This window comes from Lathamus discolor, chromosome W, assembly GCF_037157495.1.
Source record: "Lathamus discolor isolate bLatDis1 chromosome W, bLatDis1.hap1, whole genome shotgun sequence".
NCBI classification, from domain to species: domain Eukaryota; kingdom Metazoa; phylum Chordata; class Aves; order Psittaciformes; family Psittacidae; genus Lathamus; species Lathamus discolor.
In genome coordinates this window covers 25,995,651-26,014,164 of record NC_088908.1, presented here as the reverse complement: position 1 = coordinate 26,014,164, position 18,514 = coordinate 25,995,651, and the positions used below count along the sequence as shown (strand labels likewise).

The 18,514-nt window shown below is 42.7% G+C and overlaps 1 long non-coding RNA gene, 1 other non-coding gene and 1 pseudogene across 2 annotated transcripts; all 3 read left to right on the top strand.

The window, feature by feature from the left end:
• Window positions 1-5,200: 5,200 nt before the first annotated feature.
• On the top strand, window positions 5,201-11,408 carry LOC136004217 (uncharacterized). The gene is made up of 2 exons (XR_010608289.1): window positions 5,201-5,525; window positions 8,463-11,408. It is a non-coding gene; the product is annotated as an uncharacterized LOC136004217 (long non-coding RNA).
• A 1,771-nt stretch (window positions 11,409-13,179) lies between these two features.
• LOC136004510 (5S ribosomal RNA) lies at window positions 13,180-13,295 on the top strand (annotated as a pseudogene).
• Window position 13,296: 1 nt separating this feature from the next.
• LOC136004525 (U6 spliceosomal RNA) lies at window positions 13,297-13,403 on the top strand. The gene has a single exon (XR_010608523.1). It is a non-coding gene; the product is annotated as a U6 spliceosomal RNA (small nuclear RNA).
• The last annotated feature ends 5,111 nt before the right edge of the window (window positions 13,404-18,514 follow it).

Here is an 18,514-nt window from a genome sequence, read left to right as displayed (position 1 = left end):
GCTGCGCCTGCCTACAGCGTCAGGTGATGGGCGGGGAACGGCTGCTCCTGCAGCCCTCCCGCTTGCGTGCCTGCGTTCTCCCGGCGTTGGAGGAGCTGTGGAGGGGTGAGTCCGGGGTGTTTCTGTCTCTACATGACTGTGTCCAAAACCCCTTTCCACGTTCCTTGTAACCCCTTTAGGCACTGGAAGCTGCTCTAAGGTCTCCCTGGAGTCTTCTCCAGGCTCTCAGCCTGTCTCCAGAACAGAGATGCCTTGAACCTCCTCTGGACTTGCTTCAACAGCTCCACGTCCCTCTTGTGTTGTTGCCCCAGAGCTTGACGCAGGACTGCAGGGGGGGGTCTCACCAGAGCAGAATAGAGGGGGAGAATCCCCTCCCTCAACCTGCTGGCCATGCCTCTTTTGATGCAGCCCAGGACACTTGGTTTCTAGGCTGCAAGTGCACACTGACAGGTCATATTGAGCTTTTTGTTAACCATCACCCCCAAGTTCTTCTCAGGGTTGCATCCAGTCTCCCCCAGCCTATATTTCTGCTTGGGATTTCCCAGACTGAGTTTCAGGACCTTTCACTTGGTCTGTTGAATTTTACGAGGTTCTCAAGCCTGTCCGGGTCCCTCTGAATCCCATCCCTTCCCTCCAGCATGTTGACTGCACCACACAGTTTGGTGGTGTTGGCAAACTTGCTGAGGGCGCACTCAGTCCCACTGTCCATGTCACCCACAAAGATGTTGAGCAATACCAACCTGTGAAATACAAACTCACTCCTCTAAACAAGATAACAAGGTTTTATTGAGGGACAAAGTCAATAAAGCAAAAGCAACAGTGCTGGGCGCATGACTTTAGCCAGAGGCGCAAGTGATTAGTATTTGTTAAAGGTTTATATACTTTCACTATTACATTAGTTACATACATATTCATAATTCCCGCATATAGGCTGGGAATATTATAGCTAGCTCCAAGAACTTATGATAATAAGTCTCCTCCTCTTGGTGTCTGCGCACTGCTCTGTGGTGATTGTGGGCAGGGGTCTTGAGGATGAAGTAAGCAGTCTTCCTCTTGTGAGTAGGGTTCTTCAAGATGAAGTAAGCAGTCTTCCTCACAGTGTACTTTTCACCTTTGGCACAGTTGAATGCCCCAGTAATCACACAACTAGTTGAAACCAGCTATATCTATAATTCTTCTGATAACTAGCAAAGATTTAAAACAGTGTGACCTTCCTGCAACATTTATTGCAGGATGGGCAGACAAGGGGTATCCCAAGCTAGCAGATGTTTGGGAGGCTCTGTCTCTAAACTAACTGATAAGGAGAAGGATGGTGTGAAGTAACTCATTCATGTTTAGTGGGGCCACTAAATCCTGTTATCTCACCACAGACTTACAACACAAACATTGTTCTTTAAAACTAAAGATACTTTAGAAGACTAGTGTGAAACAATTAACTCATGTTTAGTGGGGCCACTACATTCCACAGACTTACAACATAAACATTATTCTCTTTCTACAACCTGTTAAGCTAAAAAGTACTTTATGTTTTCCAGGCACTAACTTTTCTTATATCAAGCCCCCCCCCCCCTTTCTTTCTTTTACCTTTACAAATCCTTTTGCTATGTGACTCCATTTTGCTCAAGAGTTCTGACCCTTTTTAACTTGTTGTCTAATCTTGTGTCTTTAGTGAGCTTTGTTTCTGTTATTGTAAACTCAGTTATAGCCACATAACCACACCTATGACTTGCAAAAGCCAATACATTTATGTGTTTATCACAAACCCCTGAGGGATACCACTTGTCATCGATCTCCACCTGGGCATTGAGCTGTTGACCACAACTCTTTTTTGTGCAACCATTAGCCAATTCCTTATCCACTGGGTGGTCCATCTGTCAAATCCATGCATCTCCAATTCAGAAACAGGACACTGCAGTCTGCATCTACTCAGACTGATTTTTTTTCCCCATATTTTAAACCTTTTTAACTTTGTAAATGTCAACTTCCAGAGCCTGCATATTTTTATACTTTTCCTTTAAAGTTACCACCAGTCATGTATCCAGAAAGCTGAGTGTTACCTGAATCTGGCTTTCTGAGTGATAATTAACAAGTGATGTCATGGTGCTGTTTTTCCAAATTTAATAAAATGCAGTTCAGAAGCAAAGATTTGGTAAGACTTGCCAAGGTTGATATAAGGCACCCAGGCCCGTAATAAACATACCTGCTTTATAACTCTGAGTTGTAGAGTCTGATTCCATGCTTCAAGGTCATATTTACCACAAAAACAGAACTAGTTTTGCAGTAAGCTTTAATCAGGTCACCTGAAATGTGCAACTTATTTTAAATTCTAGTGTTTACATTCAGTGTATACAAGTACGATTCCCAGACGTCTTGATTTGAGTGTGGTCAGGGTTCACTAGAAGGTTGAAATGCTACCTAGCCAATTAAAAATCAAAGTCTAATGACTTTGGAACCACAAATTTTACTGGGGTGAGAATGTTAGCGTAAGAATAAACACATAACCACCGGAATGGTTATATGAGGTGCTTTATTGCAGCGCTGGGAAACCAGGGGCACTCGCCCAAATCTGGCTTCGACCTCGTCACATCGCGTTCGCAATTTATACACTAAAAATCTGGTCACTAATACATATTCAAAATGGATTACATCATTAACTAATACATATGCATCAAGGATTACCACATCAGTCTATTACGACATCAGCCTCTTCTGCGCTTGCGCAGCCCCATCTGGTGGTCGCATTGATGAAGTAAGGAGTCTTCCTCAGATGAAGTAAGAAATCTTCCTCGCTCTGTCCTTTTCACCTTTCTGTTCTTTGGATATATCCCAACCATTGTGTGGATGCCAGCATTCTCTTATTCTCACTTGACTACCCTGGTGTGTCCATTAATTTCTGCTTCAATAGAGTTTCACAATACTTTCTTAAATCCACTCATATGCCCTTCACCATATATGGTTATGTTAGCTCTTGCCACCTAGCCTACCATTGTTAACATTGGTTACTGAATAACATGAATATGGTATGAAACTACAAACAATACTGCAAAATTACAGTATTTCCAAAGCCACACTATTGATTTATAAGTTTTTCAAATATAATAATTTCTAATATTTATATAGTTATCGTAAAAATTTCGCCCCTTTTTCTAACAAGAACACAAATGAACCTTTGCTCTTGGTCCAAACGCTGCTGTTCCACCCCCCAATCTGCCCCCCAGGAATAGCTGGCGTAGCAGAAAGTTTCCAGCCAGCACTGCCACAGTATCTCCGATCCACAGGAATCAGAGTATAGACTGCCTCCAGCTGACAACCCAAGCAAGACCTCAGACCTTGTTTGCCAATGCTGCAATGTTGCTTGTTAGCAAATAATGTAGCACAGCAGCAGTGGAACAAGACTGACAAATTAATGATCATAAAATGCACATTGCACAAGCTAAAGCACATGTTTTTAGTAAAAAATCTGATGAATATATGTGAACTTGAAAATCAACAGTCTGATTAATTTCCTATGTTTAGAAACAAACAGAGGAAAAATATAGGGGGGAAAAAAAGCCCTTCCATGTTCAATGTAATATGAAGTAGTGTTTGTGTCATAGAGGGTGTATCTGTTGCTTTAGTTATTGTAATGCAGATACCTTCAGGAAAGCAGATGGTGTATGATGAGCTTGCAATGCTGAGGCAAAGTTGTGCCTATCTTCTTGCTTTTTGAAGTTAGCAGCTAAGTTCTTGATGATTTCAGGATTCAGTACTCTAGCATCAGAGTGACTGAGGTTTCGAGCATGCCACTTGGACTTACTGTGACTTGGCATATCTACTGATCATATGAGGAGAAAACTTACCTCATGAGCTGTGAAATTAGTTAATGGATGTTTGTAATGATGCAGAGGGTTAACCAATATACAAGGGGGTTAGAGGAATTCACTTCCTTAAACAAAAGTATTGTCTGTTGTAAACACCTATCATGCCTACTAAGCAAAACAAAGGTACTAACTACTTATAAGGGGAGAAGCAGAGGTCTGGTTCTACTTTATCAGTAGATAGTTGCTTATCGCAACTACTGACAAGGAAAAGCTGACGCCTGAGTCTATTGATAAGGGGGAGAAGCAGATGGTTTATGGCTGGGATACCGACCAAACCCTAATGCCATGTGTGAAGATTAAAAGGTGAAAAGTTTAAGAAGAGGAAGACTCATTTACTTCATCTTGAAGACCCCTGCCCACAGGAGGAAGACTCATTTACTTCATCTTGAGACCCCTGCCCATGACCAGAGGGGGGCACTGCGCAGGCGCAAAGGACCTTCTAGCTCATTATAATATGAAGTGGGGATAGATACTAAATATGTATAGGCGTATCAGTAATCTAATGCATATGTATACCTTAAGAGAATAAATGTAGAGGGAAAAACTACCCTGGGTGTGCATACTTTGGAGGAACTATCCCCATGCACCTCAGCGCTGAATAAAAAGCATACCTACTGTAAGAAACTATGGATAAGGGTATTGTTTATTAAGATTTATGTTAAGCCCAATGTAAAGGTTAGGCAACAAAAGATATGAAATCGCTCACTCAAACAGTCACCAGACACAGCTTGCACAAGATAAGATAACCGCAATCGCTTACACAAACTAAACCAAGTACCGCTTAAGATGTTCCAGGAACTGACAGAAGCAAGACAAACAACTCCATATAAGGACATATGAGTAAAAGGTCAACTATGGGACAAAGGAAGAAGACTTCTTACTTCAGCCTCAACGACCACCAGGAGGCAGAAGTCGACCCCCTAGCAACAGCTGAAGCATGCGCAGAGTACCTCCACTACTTCATGAACACGGAAGTAAAGATGTATAAAAAGGGGATGTTCGAACTGCTCAGTACGGCAGTTGGCGGAGCGCAGACTCCCCTGTCGTCCAGCGCTGGTTTTGCTCATATTCTACTTGCTATAATTAATAAAATTTTAATTGGATTATGATCCGTTGTGGTCTCAATTTATAACACCTACTTTACAACTTTAACGAGTTGTGGAGTCAATCCGCATATCAATTTGGCGAGCCAGGCAGGAGGCCTCTGTTCGGCTGCAGGATTGGCTGAGGGGCGGACATCCTAGGCGCCCCAGGCTACTTGCCTGGAGGAGCTCCGCTTCTTGTCTGCTCACTGCGGGGACAGACAACAACCTGTGCCGGCTGCGGAGAAACGGTATGCTTGGAATTTAGGTACTTTAGGGGCCTGTAAGGCGTACGCGTGGCTCAGGGCTGCTGGTAAGGCGTGCAAAGACGTCTGGCGCACAGCGAAGTTCCCCTTGGCAGACAGGGCTTGCAAGCAGGGGGCTCGTCAACCGATAGAGCGGCCGCGAGCAATCCTGAAGGCGGATCAGGCGAGCCCAGGTTTTCACTGCCTCACAAGTTTTGGGAGGCAGGACGGACCTGCTAAGGGAAGCAGGTGAAGGGTAGGCGAACCCACCAGGTCTCCGCTGCATCTCAGATTCTGGGAACCTGGACGGACCTGCTACCATAAGAAGCAGGAGAAGGGTAAGCGGAACCATAGTGTGAGTGTGTGGGATCCCATGTGTAAGGGTTTGTGTTTCTGTGTGACTGAGACGTAGCATAGCTACGAAGTGACTGTGGAGTCCTAATCCACGGTTCTGTGTCTCTGCGAGGGGAGCGGCCGGAGACGGACGAAGCGTTTATGTTTTTCTGTCCTGTGTCTTGTCTGTGTATAATCATTAAACAGCTTAGAAAGTGGGGGAAGGTCCGGCTACCCCTCCCGCAGTGGATAGCTTTACGAAGTACAAGGGCAAGGGAATTCCTTATGTGCCTTGTGGGAGTGTAACTGTATGTTACGGGTGACATTTCACATGGATATTGTGGCTGTGTGCCTTGTGGGAATATGTGCCTTGTGGGAGTGTAACTGTATGTGACGGGTGGCATTTCACGTGGATATTGTGCTGTGTGCCTTGTGGGAGTATAACTGTATGTGACAGGTGGCATTTCATGTGGATGTTGTGGCAGTGCTTTTGGTGTAGATTCCACTTTTATAGCCACTCAGGGTACTGGTGGGGCAGATACTGTTTGGGGTGTCATATGAAACACTGGCGGGTGGGAAATTACAATTACCCAATCGGTTATTCTCTGGGACCAGAAATAAAAATATTACTTTGTGGAAAAAAGCCACAAAATCCCAGAGGACTTCCGGGAAGTTAGAAAGGAAAACTGAGAAAGGGTTTGTAAAAGGTATCAAAAATAATTTGAAGAGACGTGGTTACAAAGGAGAAAGTAAAATGAGAATGCAACAATTAATGTCTCTCTTTTTGGGGCAATCCACGGGGGGATATTAGGAAAAACTTCATAACCTCACATATGAGTGCATAATAACTTTTGAACAGTGGAACCTGCCGTGGATACTAGGGCAGTGTAAATTTTGCTGGAACCGAAACTATGATCTAATGACAGGGGAGTTGATCTGCAGAACCCAGAGATATTTTACTGAATCCCCCGAGAATATAATAAAAATTGTGAGTAGGTGCTCTCATATTTTTTTAAGTGCATTTGCAGAGCACTGGGAAAGAGAAGCTATAGAGATTTGTTAGAGATTGTTTGAAATGGGAGCCAGTCAAAAGAAGGGAATTCTGAAGAAAAGCCCACTGGGCTACGTTTTGGCATATTGGAAAGAAATGGGAGGGTCTTCTGGGGGCTCGGTAAACAAGAAAACATTGGTAAAATATTGTAATCAATGGTGGCCTTTATAAACTTTGGAAAATCAGGAAAAATGGCCTAAAAATGGAACTCTGAATTCTAATGCATTTTTTTACAATTTATGTTGGTTTTGAGGTGGCCAAGAAAATGCAATGAAGTAATGTATGCAGATATGTTTCACTTTAAGAAAGTATCTGGAGTGGCAGACAGAATGTGAAATTAATATAACTCTGCCAGATCCCTAATTTTGGTTTTGGAAAAGGACAGGGAAAAACAGAAAGCTAAGCTGGAGAGATGTTGTTCAGCCTGTGATATTGGGACAGTCATCAAGAAAATTATGTATCACAGGTACCCCTGAGAGGAGCACCCTCTGCCTCTGTCCTATCAGGTATTGATAAGGAGGAGGAAATTGCCGTCACTGGCAACAAGCAGCACATTCACATTCAGGGTTAAGAAGGGGTTAAACCAGAAGTGCTGTTGCAGAGGCAGGCATCTGTAACCCCTGCAGAGCAGGGTGAGCACCTGTGAAAAAAAAAAACTAAATAAATAAAAAAGGAAAACCAAGGGGGAAAGGAGGGGAGCTCCCGCAGTTCCTGTGTTTGAGCATGGGATGGGTGCTGGGGCAGACAAACAGACATGTTGACAGACGGGATTGAAGGGTTGATGAATAAATGTGGATGGGAGTGAAGGAGGAAGTATGGAGAGTGTATAGGAATTGGAAACAGGTAGAAAAGAAAAAGCTGGGTCGTGCTACAGCCACAGCTGCGCTGGTTGCTTTGAAACTGGTGGAGGAGGAACGTCGGGCAGAAGTGGGGGAGTGACCTCCTCTTCTGTGGAACCGGATCGGTGTGAGTGCTATGAGGAGTTTGGACGCTGGGAGTGAGACTGCCCTGGTGAGAGTGCCATGGGGTGGCTCGGGTGACTGAATTGGAACTAGGCTGACGGGGACCAGGGGAATCTTCCCTAGCAGATCCACTGGTTATAATGGAGCTAGGGGACAAAAGAAAAAAAAAAAAAAAAAGGGAAATGGAATTTTTGGTTGATACGGGTGCAACGTATTCAGTTTTAAACAAAGCTTTAATGCCTTTCGGGACAATTATATGATGATAAAAGGGGCGACTGGCCAAGGTGAAAAGGCTTATTTTTGTAAACTATTAAAATATCAGTTGGGAAAACAATGGGGCATCCATACATTTTTGTATATGCCTAACTCCCCAAAAGCTCTTTTGGGGAGAGATTTGTTAGAACACTTGGGAGCGACCATTACTTTCAAAGGAGGTGAGATCACTTTAAAAGTAAACGAGCAACAGTATATAGAGATGTTAAAAGCTTAATTTTGATCACTAATCATGTCGAGGGAGAAGTCAGATTGAAGATATACTGGATCAGGTATTCCCAGGGATATGGGCTACAAACATACCTGGAAGGGCCAAAAATGCACCCACCCCCCCCACCCCACCCCCCCCCCATACAGATAAGCTCATGGAGAGAAAACAGCCAGTCAGGATTAAACAGTACCCCCTGAAGAGGGAAGGTAGGGAAGGAATTTTTTCCAAATGACTGAGTATTTCCTACAGCTAGGACTGCTAAAAGAGTGCCAATCTGATTTTAACACCCCTATTTTACCTGTTTGTAAACCTTATGGGTAATACCGGGTGGTACAGGACTTATGGGCTGTTAACAAAGTAACTGAGGATGCTTACCCTGTAATAGTAAATTCATACACTTTGCTGACTTGCTTAACATCAGAGCTAACTTGGTTTACTGTTCTAGATTTGAAGGATGCTTTCTTTTGCCTCCCTCTCCATGAAGCCAGCCAGAAAATCTTTGCATTTGAATGGAAAAGCCCTAAGAGTAGGTGCAAAATCCAGCTCACATGGACGGTGTTGCCTCAGGGAATTAAGAACAGTCCCACCCTGTTTGGAGAACAACTTTCAAAAGACTTAAGAGTCCTGGGAAACCCCACCGGGAGAAGGGAAGTTACTGCAGTACATAGACGACATCCTAATAGCTACCACCCAGACAGAAGAGGCCTGTGTGGCCTGGACAGTATGACAGGATGGTGTAGATTGTGGATCTATCATCATGGACTAATTGTTAAGCCTCTATATGCACTACAACAAGAATCTTCAGTGGACAAGAGAAGCGACTTGAGCCTTCCACCAATTAAAAACGCCTTGATGTCGGCACCAGCCTTAGGCCTCCCAGATGTGAGTAAACCATTCTTTCTTTTCTCCCATAAGAAACAAGAAATTGCCTTAGGAATACTAGCACAGGACTTGGGCCTGTAAGCAATTGGACTCTGCAGCAGAAGGATGGCCTGGATGCCTCAGGGCTGTTGCAGCAGTTGTACTAAACATCCAAGATTTACCTTGGGCCAGAAAATGACTGTGCTGGTGTCCCATACAGTGTCTGCAGTGCTGAAAGTGAAAGGCGGGCACTGGCTTTCCCCACAAAGGTTTCTGAAATATCAAGCCATCATGGTGGAGCAAGCCTCAGCAGAGACTACTGAGGCCACATATTCCAGTCATCTGGATCTGAAAGATACCCCTTTAGATGAAGTAGAAACCTGGTTTACTGATGGGAGCACCTATGTCATCAGTGGAAAATGACATGCTGAAGTAATAGAATCCAGACCGTTACCCATAAACACCTCTGCACAGAAGGTGGAATTGATTGCTCTGACTAGAGCTCTGGAACTGGCAAAAGGAAAAAACATAAATGTCTATACAGACTCAAGATATGTATTCGGAGTTGTGCATGCACATGGTGCCATTTGGAAGGAGAGGACTGTTGAATTCACAAGGAAAAAACATTAAACATGCACAAGAAATACTGAGACTGTTGGAAGAGGTCCAACTACCTGAGAAGGTGGCAATTATGCACATCAAGGCACACCAGAAGGTGAGCTCAGAATTGGAGGAGGGAAATGAGCTGGCGGACAGAGAGGCAAAAGAAGCTGCAAAAGGTGAGATAACAATTGAAGGAGCTTTAATTCCTGATGGGAAAATTTCTCTGGAATGTAAGCCAAACTATACTAAGGAAGATCAGAAATTAATTATAGATCAAGATGAAGGGTGGGCTAGTACACCACAGGGAAAGATAATTGTTCCCTCATCTTCGTTATGGTCCTTAGTAAAGAATGCACATCAAAACACACCGGGGAGTCAATATAAATATTTGATAAGCAAAATTATGGCTAGAACTCTGTATGCTACTATTCAACAGGTAACTCACCAGTGTAATCTCTGCCTCCAAACAAACCCCAAAAGTAATCCTAAACCCAAAATGGGTCAAATTGGGAGGGACAACAAACCAGGACAACAGTGGCAGATCAACTTTACAGAACTGCCAAGAAAAGGGGGGTATAGATATTTGTTGGCACTAACGGATATCTTTTCAGATTGGCCAGAAGCCTTTCCAACTAGAACTGTGAAGGCCTGAGAAGAAACGCAATTGATACTAAGAACATATGCCTTGATATAGAACAAGGCTTTTATAATTTTGAAATCCATCCAGACATTACTCAAAGGACTGTACTTGTATATATTGTACTTGTATATATTGTGTATGTGTGCTTAAGAACTGCTTGTGCTTTTGTGAGAATAGATAATGATAATGAAATCATGACTGTTAAGAAACATTCTAATTTTGTTTTTATAATTTTACTAAGATCACTGGATGTGACTTTGCATATTCAGCACCAGTTATATCCCACCAACTGATAAAATCCAGACCTGATAAGAGGGGTCCAGAAAAACAGGCATCCATCATAATATGGAAGAAATAAGCAGAGTCCTACTAAGGGTAGGACCAGATACAAGCCACCACTGGTGAAATGTACTTTTGGGATGACCACCAACTGCAACTGGCATACTGAATACGTTGTGTCACCCCATTATTGTTCTTCTAATGTATGTTAGTATTAGTTTCATATTGTCTATTGAATTATTTGTTTGGAACTGGCGAATGTTACAACACATAATGATTTTGAACTCTCTATCAAATACACATAATAAGGTGCTGAGAGATACCTTCCGCAAGAATTGGTTGAAAGAGGAACTTGTCTGAAGAGTAAAAGAATTTACTCACTTTATAGAAAAGGGGGGATTGATACAGGGTTAATAAATGTACAAGGGAACAATACAGGGGATTGCATAAGAGAGTTAGAAGAATTCCTTGCTTAAACAAAAGTATTGTCTGTTGTAAACACCTATCATGATTACTAAACAGAACAAGGCGCAAACTACTGATAAGGGGAGGAGGCAGAGGCCTGGTTCTACTGATAAGCAACTATTGACAAAGAAATGCGAATGTCTGGGTCTATTGATAAGGGGGAGAAGCAGATGATTTATGGCTGAGATACCGACCAAACCCTAAAGCCATGCACTAAGATTAAAAGGTGAAAAGTTTAAGAAGAGGAAGACTCATTTACTTCATCTTGAAGACCCCTGCCCACAGGAGGAAGACTCATTTACTTCATCTTGAGACCCCTGCCCATGACCAGAGGGGGGCACTGCGCAGGCGCAAAGGACCTTCTAGCTCATTATAATACGAAGTGGGGATAGATACTAAATATGTATAGGCGTATCAGTAATCTAATGCATATGTATACCTTAAGAGAATAAATGTAGAGGGAAAAACTACCCTGGGTGTGCATACTTTGGAGGAGCTATCCCCATGCACCTCAGCGCTGAATAAAGCATACCTACTTTGCAACTTTAACGAGTTGTGGAGTCAATCCGCGCATCAGAATCACCAGTTCCGTAACTGGACTAATGGAACTAATATACCAAACGGTTGGCCCACTCCAGATGGACATTATTGGATCTGCGGTAAAGTAGCCTTTGCATTTTTACCTCAAAATTGGACAGGATCATGTGTATTAGGAACAATCAGACCTAGTTTCTTTTTTATTACCTATAAGCCAAGGAGAACATTTGGGAGTCCAGTTATACACAGAAACAGATGAACTAAGAAGGGAACAATATGAAAGGGAACTACAAATTGGTAACTGGAAGGACAATGAGTGGCCACCCAAACGAATAATCTCTTACTATGATCTGGCAACTTGGGCGGAAAACGGGACCTGGGGATACCGGAACCCTATATAAATGCTGAATAGGATCATAAGATTACGAGCTATAGTAGAAATAATAGTAAATAAAACGAAAGACGCATTAGGATTAATTGCGAAGCAAAATGCCAAAATGAGAACTACAATATATCATAATCGCCTAGCCTTAGATTATTTGTTAGCTCAAGAAGGAGGGGTTTGTGGAAAATTTAATCTTAGTAATTGTTGTTTAGAAATTGATGATGAAGGAAAGACCATAAATGAACTTATAAGAGAGATGAAAAAGATAGCTCATGTTCCAGTACAAACATGGAATGAAATCAATTTTGGAGGACTAGAATCTTGGGGACAATTTTTAACGGGGATTGGATTACTAAAGTTGGCATAGTGGTATTAGGAATATTCGGGGGATTGTTAATTATTCCTTGTATAATTCCATGTTTTACCAAACTTATACATACGGTTGTACAAAATATGCAATTAACCGCCATGCCTTTAGAACCAGAATTAGCAAACAAGGAAGGAACTCATTAATGATACTAAAGACCAAAACAACTCCAATACTATCCGCGGCTCGAAAAGCGGTTATTAGATTAGAAGCCAAAACACGAATCGATAAGTTACAAGAAAACAAAGGGGGAAATTGTGAGGTATACAGGAATGATTCGTGTCAGCAATTTAGGAGTTCTTGTCACCATTGCACTTCATGTGGAATCGGAACCCCTTGTGAGGATTGTACTGTGTGTGGGATGTATAGGAATGATCATGATTATGATAAATGTTCCCGTCAATACAATGATGAGAGAGAAGAAGAAACCAAGGAATAATCCCTCTTACTCAATCGCTTTGTTTTTCAAAGGGTGCTTTGTTTAACTGCTTGGAACCACTTTGTTGTTTAAAGAGTGCTTTGATTAACTGCTTGAATGCTTTAAGGGGGTTACCTAACTAAGAGATAGATACATCCTGTTACAGGATAAGTAACCGGATAAGGAATGGAATTTATGGGGCTAAGATGGTGGTTAATTGCATGTGAAAGACATTTCCCCGTTAATGTATGACCAAGAAGTTCAGCAACGTCTTCACCGGAGAAAGACCCCAGCAACAAGAAAAGAATAATGGAAAGGGGCCAAGTCGGCATCCGGGTACAGAAGAAGGGATTGGCTGAGACCCCGGACCAATAAGTATAAGAGACTAGACCCCAAAGACCCCAGTGTGCGTCTCTGGTAGAGTGGAGAATCCCCGGCGCACCCAGCGCTGCTTGTTTATTGCTTCTCGATATTAATCAATTATAATAAAATAATTGAATCAGATCATGGCTAAGACGAAATTTTTATAACAAAAAGACATTAACGTGTAACCATATTTTGAAGGACCAAATGTTTTGTAACTGGGAAATGCTCAGTATTTAGCTGTGCTTGGAGAACCACCCTGAAAACGCCCGATTTCGTCTGATCTCAGAAGCTAAGCAGGGTCGGGCTCGGTTAGTACTTGGATGGGAGACCGCCTGGGAATCCCGGGTGCTGTAGGATTGTGCTCGCTTCGGCAGCACATATACTAAAATTGGAACGATACAGAGAAGATTAGCATGGCCCCTGCGCAAGGATGACACGCAAATTCGTGAAGCGTTCCATATTTTTTAGGTAGACGCAGGGACTGTGAGAATGAAGACCTTGGGCCCACTGTAGGAGAGGATCTGGTTCGAGACCATCTCCAAAATCTGAACGCGCACAAGTCCGTGGGACCTGATGGAATCCATCCGCGGGTCCTGAAGGAGCTGGTGAATGAAGTTGCTAAGCCACTGGCCATCGTATTTGAAAAATCATGGCAGTCAGGTGAAGTTCCCGACGACTGGAAAAAGGGAAATATAACCCCCATTTTCAAGAAGGGGAAAATGGAAGACCCAGGGAATTACAGACCAGTCAGTCTCACCTCTGTGCCTGGCAAAATCTTGGAGCACATTCTCCTGGACAGCATGCTAAGGCACATGAAAAACAACAAGGTGCTTGGTGACAGCCAGCATGGCTTCACTAAGGGGAAATCCTGCCTGACCAATTTGGTGGCCTTCTATGATGGGGCTACAGAATTGATGGATAAGGGTAAAGCAGTTGACGTCATCTACCTGGACTTGTGCAAAGCGTTTGACACTGTCCCACACAACATCCTTCTCTCTAAATTGGAGAGATATAAATTTGATGGATGTGATATGCGGATTGACTCCACAACTCGTTAAAGTTGTAAAGTAGGTATACTTTATTCAGCGCTGAGATGCATGGAGATCGTTCCTCCAAAGCATGCACACCCAGGGTAGTTTTTCCTTTACATTTATTCCCTTAAGGCATACATATGCATTAGATTACTGATACGCCTATACACATTAAGTATCTGTCCCCGCTTCGTATTATAATGAGCTAGAAGGTCCTTTGCACCTGGGCAGTGCCCCCTCTGGTCATGGGCAGGGGTCTCAAGATGAAGTAAATGAGTCTTCCTCCTGTGGGCAGGGGTCCTCAAGATGAAGTAAATGAGTCTTCCTCTTCTTAAACTTTTCACCTTTTAATCTTTGTGCATGGCTTTAGGGTTTAGTCGGTACCTCATCCATAAATCATCAGCTTCTCCCCCTTATCAATAGACCCAGACATTCGCATTTCCTTGTCAATAGTTGCTTATCAGTAGAATCAGGCCTCTGTCTCCTCCTCTTATCAGTAGTCTGTGCCTTGTTCGATTGGTAATCATGATAGGTGTTTACAGCAGACAATACTTTTGTTTAAGCAAGGGATTCTTCTAACTCTCTTATACAATCCCCTGTGTTTTTCCTTTGTACATTTCATTAACCCTGTATCAATCCCCCCTTTTCTATAAAGTGAGTAAATTCTTTTACTATATTATTTATGACAGAGCTATCCATGTTCTTTCTATCGATTTACAAAGTGATTTTGATATACATTGTACATTTCATTAACCCTGTATCAGATGGACCACTTGGTGGATAAAGAACTGGCTGGATGGCCGCACACAAAGAGTTGTGGTCAATGGCTCGATGTCCGGCTGGAGACCGGTAACGAGTGGTGTCCCTCAGGGATCAGTGTTGGGACCGGTCTTGTTCAACATCTTCGTCGCTGACATGGACAGTGGGATTGAGTGCGCCCTCAGCAAGTTTGCCGATGACACCAAGCTGTGTGGTCCGGTTGATATGCAGGAGGGAAGGGATGCCATCCAGAGGGACCTTGACACGCTTGTGAGGTGGGCTGATGCCAACCTTATGAAGTTCAACCATGACAAGTGCAAGGTCCTACACCTGGGTTGGAGCAATCCCAGGCACAGCTACAGACTGGGCAAAGAAGAGATTCAGAGCGGCCCTGCGGAGAAGGACTTGGGGGTGCTGGTCGATAAGAAAATGAACATGAGCCGGCAGTGTGCGCTCGCAGCCCAGAAAGCCAACCGTATCCTGGGCTGCATCAAAAGGAGTGTGACCAACAGGTCAAAGGAGGTGATCCTGCCCCTCTACTCTTCTCTTGTGAGATCTCACCTGGAGTATTGTGTGCTGTTCTGGTGTCCTCAACATAAAAAGGACATGGAACTGCTGGAACAAGTCCAGAGGAGGGCCATGAGGATGATCAGGGGACTGGAGCACCTCCCGTATGAAGACAGGCTGAGGAAGTTGGGGCTGTTCAGCCTGGAGAAGAGAAGGCTGCTTGGGGACCTAATAGCAGCCTTCCAGTATCTGAAGGGGGCCTATAGGGATGCTGGGGAGGGACTCTTCGTCAGGGACTGTAGTGACAGGACAAGGGGTAATGGGTTAAAACTTAAACAGGGGAAGTTTAGATTGGAGATAAGGAGGAAATTCTTTCCTGTTAAGGTGGTGAGACACTGGAATCGGTTGCCCAGGGAGGTTGTGAGTGCTCCATCCCTGGCGGTGTTCAAGGCCATGTTGGATGAAGCCTTGTGTGGGATGGTTTAGTGTGAGGTGTCCCTGCCCATGGCAGGGGGGTTGGAACTAGATGATCTTGAGGTCCTTTCCAACCCTAACTATTCTATGATTCTATGAAAACAAAGCCAGCATTTGTACCACTTCAATGTTGTTCTTGCCCAAGTTCAGAGTAATGGGATCTCAAAGGACTTGTTGGTCACTGATACGTGGATAGACTCCACAACTAGTTAAAGTTGTAAAGTAGGTATGCTTTATTCAGTGCTGAGGCACATGGGGGATAGCTCCTCCAAAGGCATGCGCACCTCAGCGTTGTTTCTCTCTACATTTATTCTCTAAAGTTATACATATGCATGAGGTTGCACCACACATCTATACATATTCATGTCCTATCTTCGCTTTGTATTATAATGAGCTAAAAGGTCATTTGCGCTTGTGCAGTGTCTCCTGGTGGTTGTGGGCGAGGGTCTCAAGATGAAGTAAATGAGTCTTCCTCGAGTCTGAACTTTTCACCCTTAGTCGTTACGCATGCTCCCTGGAGGCTTGGTTATTGTCTGAACCGCAGAGCCAGTTTCGGCCGACCTGGGCACCCAAAGGACGGGAATCAAGTCACAATCCCTACCTCTTAACAATAGCCATATCCATCTTGTTCTAATACACGATGAGCACGATAAGCATGAACGAGCAGTAACATTGTCAGGCAAGCGGCTTGACCTACCCGCTTGTACATTGCGAGTACAATAAGCATGGACGAGCAGTAACATTGTTAAGCAAGTGGCTTAACCCTAACCCCCCCTGTACATTGGTTAACCCTTCGCATCATCACAACTTTGATTTCTTATGAAAGGACTCAGAGGGCACTCAGATTACAGCCGCTCTGAAATCTACCAAGGAGAATCATAGTAACAATATTAAATATTGCAAACTGTTGTGATTACTGAAATTGCCAAACCCAGAATCATAGAAAATAGGATTAAAGCTTGTCTGTATAATTAGTTGATTAATTGTGTAGTACTTCCCTCTTAGCATTTGTATCCTGTAACATTACAACTATTCAATTCATTCATGGTAACACTGCAAATATTATCACCTAACTGTACTATTTGCAATTTTCCTCTGATACATTCCGCTGTCAGTATGAATACCCATGTATTTTAGATACAACTTGATAATTCTCTAGATATTATTTTATCTGTGGAAAGAATAAAACCCCCACTGAATACAGCTGACTAATTAGGAAGTCATTAATTAATCAGAATGCATTTTATAACCTTGCTGACACAAGGTTGCACAGCATTTTAGGAATTTACGTTTTCAATTTGCTGCATGCTGTCAGCTCTTGGGCAAGTCTGAGGCTGTGCACACTTTCAGGGAGCAGAGGGGAGCAGAATGTTTCCAAATCGTCTGTAGTGCTGAGCGGAAATGTAACATGTGAAGTGCTTCTCTCTCCAACTCTAACGTGGCTCTGTGAATTTTACCTACTTAGGGATTTTTTTCTTGTAAAATTACAGTTGCATGCCAAAATACTGTAGTGTGCAAGAAGTTGGTGTGGCAGTGAAGGGCGGGGAAGGAACCCTAAGATCTCAGATCACTCAGTTCAGCTGGACTCTGTTATGACAGCAACAATGAAAAGAAGCCATCGGGAAGAAACACTTACAGAGTCATGTGTAGCTTTTCATAAAATAGAGAAATGGTATAACTTTCATATTTTCTATTTTAAATGAGTTTAAAACACGTTTTAAATTAGGCTTGGTCTTGCAAAGCACCACTTATTTTTGACTGTCTTAAGAGAGGAGGTACCTGTACCCTTAGAAATGAATGTATTTGCTGTTTTTTTCTCAGTGAGGGATTAAATCTATGAAATTATGCAAAAGAATTAGTCTTGGACTTCCCAAACTTGAAACTAATGTGTTAATAAATTAGAATAACAAGAAAAATATACATCTTTGGTAAATCTTAACAATCACTTGTCTAGCTACCAATACTACCTTATTTGCATTCAATAAGGAAAATATTTTTGTTTGTATGAACTATTTGAACAGCTGTCACTGACTTGTTTATTTGCTCCATAAAGGAAGGGTATTGCAATAGTTAGTTCTTCTGTATATTTAACTTCTTTTCTAGATACCCTTAATATACCCAGCAGAGCTCCCTGCTGTTATAAAGACCCTCTAAAATATTAAAAGAGTCTCTGTTTTGCTATGTCTGGACCTTCTCAGTTAAAACAAAAAATACAAAAGTAATATAAAAGCTTCCACCACAGCCAGTTGGGGCATGTAGGGCTTCCAGCAGAAAACAGGTAGAAAAAACATTTACCAAACAGCAGATCCTCTGGTCATTTAAATCTCACAACAGTTTTACATTAAATCAATTCATTTAAGAAGAGTGCAAAACAACAAAGGAACAGCACTTCCGGTCTATTACCAGAATAGATTTTTCAGTGTATTTTAATTAACTTGTATATGTTAGTGAATACACAGTTATAAATGTTTATATGGAAGATTTGTGAAATCAGGTGCAGTGAGAAATACAATGAGAAGTACAGTATTTTGTACAAATATGGATCATAAACTTCTTCATTTAGGGTCTGTCTTCATAGAGCCTCTGTCCATTACAAGGTATGCCCCTCTCTGCTGGGATGCTTTGAGATGGCTTCTCCATCTTTAGGATGACTGCTAAATGGTGGGAAGATTTTCTCCTGGGCCAGGTGGGAAAAGTGGAGCCTAAACCAATCAGAAGTGAATTAAGACCCTTGCATTTCCTCAGTTTGCATGTGAACAATAACATAGTCCAGTGTACTGTTATTCTGTTTTATCCAGGAGCTCT